The following is a 6,224-nucleotide window of genomic DNA, read 5'->3' as shown; positions in this document are numbered from 1 at the left end:
ACCCAGAGTCATAGAAGCATGAACAGACTGTTGAACCTCAAAGGGAAGGTGGGGGAGAGTGAGTGGGTGGGAAGAGATTAACCAAAGAATTTGTATGAATATATGCATAATCCATGGGCACAGACAATAGGGTGGTAAAGGCCAGGGGTGGGGGACAGGAGCTGGCTAGAAGAAGTCAGAGGGGGATCAAGGGAGCATATGTAATACTTTCAACAATAAAGATATATATATATAAAGTGGCTTTACTTCTAGGAGGCTCCATCATCCCTTGCTGGTAGAAGCCCTGCTGCTTTTCACTGATGGATGCTATGTGGACAGGTTTCCTGCCTCTGGCCCTGGAAGCTGGAGAGCCCAGCCTGGTGTACAGGCCTCACTACTCTCAGGGGGAAACCCCCACAGCTGAGATATCCCTCCTCAACTTGGCCTGCCCTGTGAGAGTGGTGCCAGCCCCTCCCCAAACCACAACCTCCCTATCACTCTCAAGGTGGTTTCTGCCCTTCCTTCTTTAAAAGTCTCCTCTTCAGCTAGTCTTCAGTTGGTAATTCAGGGTGAATATTCCCTAATTTAGTTTTATTGTCAGTTTGGTTCTGGGAGGTACTGCAAGAATAATCTGCCACATGCTGCTATCTTCAAACTCCCGAGCCTTCATTTTCTAAAACAACCATCTTCCTCAGGGCCTTTGTACTGGCTGTTCCCACTTAGTCTCTCCCTCAGTCTTCATTGAGGATTGTGTTAAAGTGTCAGCCGTTTGCAAGTCTTGGCTAAACTCTATGAAAAAGAACACCCTCTATCCACTCTCTCCATTTAATGTGATTTACTTTTCTTTATAGCATCTTCACCATTGGATTTGTTATATTATTATTTTTATTTGATCATATTATTGCTCTATCATTAGTTTGTAGACTTCTGTTTTTAAACATCCTATACCCTGAACAGTGCCGAGAACATGTTCTATAGTCAATATATATTTTTCAAATGCATGAAAGATATCCTCAGTAAAACAGCAGTATACATTATGTTTGAAGAACAGGTTGATGTAAGAAAAGGAAATTCTAATGAGAAATGCCAATAGAGAAATATTAATGGAGACCAGATAACACAACAAAAATGCAAGTTATTTTGCCGATTCTAAAATATAAACGTGACATTTATTCTCAGTTAATAATGCTTGCTAACATGAAAATTAGTAATTATTATTATTTTCTTTTTGTAGTCACCTCCGACACATGGAACCCGGCAATGGTACACAATTTTCAAAATTTCTTCTTCTGGGACTTTCACAGACACTGGAACTGCAGCCCCTCATATTTGGGCTTTTCCTCTCCATGTACCTGATCACTGTGTCAGGAAACCTACTCATCATCCTGGTCGTCAGCTCAGACTCGCACCTCCACACACCCATGTACTTCTTCCTCTCCAACCTGTCCTTGGTAGACATCTGTTTCACCTCCACCACCGTCCCAAAGATGCTGTGGAACATCCAGACACAGAGTGAAGTCATCACCTATAAAGGCTGCAGATGTATTTTTATATCCTCTTTGCAGTGTTGGACAGCTTTATCCTGACCGTGATGGCCTATGACCGGTTTGTGGCCATCTGCCACCCCCTACACTACATGGTCATCATGAATCCCTGGCTCTGTGGACTGCTGGTTCTGCTGTCCTGGATCATGAGTGTCCTGAATTCCTTGTTAGAAAGCTTAATGGTGTTGGGTCTGAGCTTCTGCTCAGACTTGGAAATCCCCCACTTTTTCTGTGAACTCAATCAAGTGCTCCAACTTGCCTGTTCTGACACCTTGCTTAACAACATTATAATGTATTTTTCAGCTGGGTTGCTAGCTGGTGGTCCCCTTGCTGGGATCCTTTACTCTTACTCTAAGATTCTTTCCTCCATACGAAGAATCTCATCATCTCAGGGGAAGTATAAAGCATTTTCTACCTGTGCCTCTCACCTCTCAGTTGTCTCCTTATTTTATGGTACAGTCCTAGGTGTTTACCTCAGCTCTGCTGCTACCCAAAATGCGCACTCAAGTGCAACAGCCTCGGTGATGTACACTGTGGTCACACCCATGCTGAACCCCTTCATCTACAGTCTGAGGAACAATGACATAAAGAGGGCCCTGCAAAGATTCTTTGGCAGGTAAGCTTTTCCAGGGCCAACTATATTGGGCTGATGAATTGCCCAGGAATGCAGGTTTCAAGTCTCAGAGTCAGAAATCTGACACAAATTAATCTAATTTTTGGACCATAAGGAATTGGAAATATTCATTTATCTTATGGGTTAACATGAATTACTTTAGTATAATTTATTCTCTTATGACATATATCATTCCAAATAATTTTTCTATTGCTTTCCTAAAGAATTGTCATGAATTAAACTACTCCTATGGACAAAACTATACTTGGCTACTAAGGTCATTTACATAATTTTATTGTAGAGGAAAATCTGAGTCCATAGTTTTCATGTTCATCATTATTTTCTATAGCACCACCTTTACTTCTCTTCTTGATAATGTAAACTTCATCATGCTAGTATGCTTTATAGCTGGTCTCCTGGTTTTATATTCTTTAGGCTGTTATTCAGCTGTGTGTCCACATGCCTACCTTAGCCACTGGCAAAAATTGACTATTCAATACATGTTTCCAAGAAGAGTCTACATGGATACATACATTTTAATAAATAGAGTGATCTAATATGTTTAGAGTCACAGATGACCTTAAATAGGTTGAAGCAAAAGTAGCTATATAAGTTATTACTATTAAAAAATATTTGTCATGCTGCACATTTACTCATTAAAGTGTGGAATATGGCCCTGGCTCAGTTGTTCTGTTGGTTGAAACATGGTCATGTGCACCAAAAAGTGTTGTGTGTTTGATTCCAGGTCAGAGCATATACCTAAGTCATGGGTTCCATTACTGGTAGGGTGCATACGGGAAGCAGTCAATCCATGTTTCTCTCTCACATCAATGCTTATGTCTCTATCTATCTATCTATCTATCTATCTATCTATCTATCTATCTATCATCTCTCTATCTTTCTATCTCTACCCCTGTATCTCTATCTTACTTACTCTCTAAAAAAATTCAATAATAAAATAATATAAAAAATGAAAATAAAGTGTGGATATAATGTCCATGTGTAAGGGTCCTTATACATTTGGGGGAAGAATTACATGGAGTGTTTTATGTGTTTTTTTCTGAATTATTTTCCTATTTCTGTTTGAAAGTTTTCAATGTGCTTCATACAAACGTGACTCCTCTTAGTGCTCTAAATTCAATACGCTTTTTTCTAAATTTTTTTCAAATCCACCAAAGGGACAGTGAACGTACAATTTCAATATCATTATATATATCTTTTACACTCGAAATATCTTCAATCTTTATAATCAAAGGATGAATCACACATGACTGAGAGGACCACACCCCCAGGAGAAAAGTCATGAGGGGCTCCTGACACCTGCCCCCAACCCTCTGCCTCTCCCAGGCCCAGGGCTGCTTCCTTGGCTGCACCAAGGGCTGCCCCGCACTGTGCATGAACTGGAGCCCAGGAGCCCGGGAGAGGAGCCGTCTATCCCCCATTCACTCTGGAGCTGGAGGAAGAAGGAAAGGCCTGGAGGACACATCATTATCAAGTTTAAGTTGTTGTAGAAGGATACCCATGGTTACTTTATGATCTTCACACAGCCTAGTGAAAAACCAGCAGTAAGTTGCCTGTCTCAAAATGACTGGAAGTTAGATGTTGCAAAAGACCAATTCTTTCCAAAATCCTGAACGGTATATATGAGACAGTGTAAAAGGATCATTGGACAGGAAGAAGTTAAAACATCTATACACTAGATACAAAGATCATCTAAGTAAAATTGGAATAGATGGCATACAGCAGTTCTATCATGATCATTGCGTGGAAGTTCAGAGCAGCAACACAGTGCAAGTTCTCCAAACAAAAGTTCATGCAGGGCATGACCGAATTAGGAAGTGACAGCATAGAGCCCCAGATACCCAAGATGGAAGAGGAATTGGAAGGACCAGCATAAATTAAGGATTTTCCCAGTTTACCTTTTTTCTATGAGTTCACTTTTAGTTTTGCAAAGAATCCAGGACAAAAAGGATTAGATTTAGAAATGGCCAATGCTACTGGAATTTAATGCTAAATGGAAGCTTTAAATTCTTAGACTTATGGAAAAAGTTTTTGTTGGGACATCATAAACAATCAATAGCAAAAGATACCTGGAATTTTCTTTAGACTTCAGTGCAATGATTTCAGATGACATGTCTAATTATGATGAAAAGGGAGCACAGCCTGTTCTCATTGATGATTTTGTGGTATTGGCACACCCTCAAATTGCCAGGACAAAAAGTACAACAGTGTACATTAAAGGAACCTTCTAGAATGGTCTGCATAATAAATACAATTAAAAATTGCAAGTCAATTTCTGCTGGCTAGACTGAACTGAATTCAGATCACTCCTTATAATTAGACTGAAGGTCCAAACAAAATTTTAAAGATCATCTAGTACCATATTGTATTTCACTCTTCTAATGTTGGTTTGGGCTTGTCTTCTAGTCTGGCCTCCTCTAACCATTTAAAACTCCAACATTGGGGATTTCATCTTACATCTTTGGACCATCCTATTTTATTCTCCCAGAAGCTTTATGGTGATTATTTCACGGTTGCCATTCTTGCACAAAGCATGATGCTGTCTTCATTAGAAAGCAGTTTGGCCTAAGCAGTAAACATGAACATTACAAACAATTTCTAAAAACCTATGAATTAACCCTAGCTGGTTTGGCTCAGTGGATGTAGCGTCGGTCTGCGGACTCAAGGGTCCCAGGTTCGATTCCGGTCAAGGGCATATGCCCAGGTTTCGGGCTTGCTCCCCAGTAAGGGGTGTGCAGGAGACAGCCAATCAATGATTCCCTCTGATCATTGATGTTTATATCTCTCTCTTCCTCTCCCTTCCTCTCTGAAATCAATAATAAATAAAAAAAACCTATGAAATATATGCTGTGGGCTATTTGCAAAGACTATGCTGATAGCACTTCCAATGGAGTCATATATTTAAGTGTACCAGATCTGGAATGGTATTTTGGTGTGGGAGAATTTTTATTTCCTGGAAAGTCATATGCAATTTTGAGGTGAGTAGAGAATCTGAAAAACAAACAAACAAACAAACAGAAAAACAACCTGTGAAAATAACCAAAGTGAAAAATAAAAAAATAAAGAGGATTAATCACCCAGGAGTGGAAATTCTGCCCAGTCATGTGAATAAGAATCACGGAATATCCTGCACAAACATGCATGTCCTCCCACCCTATCCTGACTACCTGGAAGGAACCTCAGTGAAGGCACTTTTATACAGTTATCTGAAATACAGTTGAATATATTTGAATAACAGAATGATTGTGAATGCTGTCCTCAAATTTCAGTACAAATGCCAAAAGTAAGACGTAGTACCAGATTATGATAATTTACCTCAGTTCTGTTCTCTTTGATTACAGTATCAATTCACTATTGCTATGAAACAAGCCTTCCTAAAAGCAAATAGTTTAATATAATTCCTTTATTTTCCAGTGGATTTGTGTAGTGGGGAGGTGTTCTGATCTCTGCCGGTCTCCTCATTGTTAGGTTAGGTGGCTCAGGAGGCGGCGAAGGAAATAAAGAGAGTTGATCAGAAAAGGAAGGAAGAAGGAAAGTTTATTCTGCGTCCCCGGGAGACCCACGTACCCCAAGGACAGGGCACGTGGATTCACGCCAACAGGGAGGGGGGTGCTTTTTTTATACTGTGGTTGGGTGAGGGGCGGGGACATGAGCTGAGGTATTCAGTTGAGGAAGTTTCAGCTGCAGGGGGGTCAGCAAGGTATTCAGGAATGAGTCAGTATCTGTGTGGGGGTATGTGGATTCAGGGAGAAGAAGCCGGTATCTGTGTCTGGCACATTGATCTGTGAGAAATTCCAGGGGGAGTCCATTGTCTCATCACATGTCTGCATGTATCCGATCCTGGGCTCTCTCCGACCTAACACTCATGAGTCTGCAGTCAGCTATGGGTCAGAGGGTGCCGGAAGCTGGTCCATCCTTGCTGCTTGACACAGTCGCTGCAGGGAAGAAACATCTGCACAGCTTATGTTTCAAGGGACCTGGCGTATATGGCATATGGTTTAACGCTCTCTTAAGCGCTATGTGTTTTAACCAGGACCACCTCCCCAAGAAAGGTTGTTTCCCCAGGT

General features: G+C 40.8%; 2 pseudogenes; both read left to right on the top strand.

Moving 5' to 3' along the window:
- The first annotated feature begins 1,226 nt into the window (after positions 1 to 1,226).
- LOC102249009 lies at positions 1,227 to 2,143 on the top strand (annotated as a pseudogene).
- Positions 2,144 to 3,668: 1,525 nt separating this feature from the next.
- LOC102249907 lies at positions 3,669 to 4,388 on the top strand (annotated as a pseudogene).
- Positions 4,389 to 6,224: the final 1,836 nt, after the last annotated feature.

The sequence above is a fragment of the Myotis brandtii genome, unplaced genomic scaffold, assembly GCF_000412655.1.
Source record: "Myotis brandtii unplaced genomic scaffold, ASM41265v1 scaffold1834, whole genome shotgun sequence".
Classification (NCBI taxonomy): Eukaryota; Metazoa; Chordata; class Mammalia; order Chiroptera; family Vespertilionidae; genus Myotis; species Myotis brandtii.
This window is presented reverse-complemented; position numbering and strand designations above follow the sequence as displayed.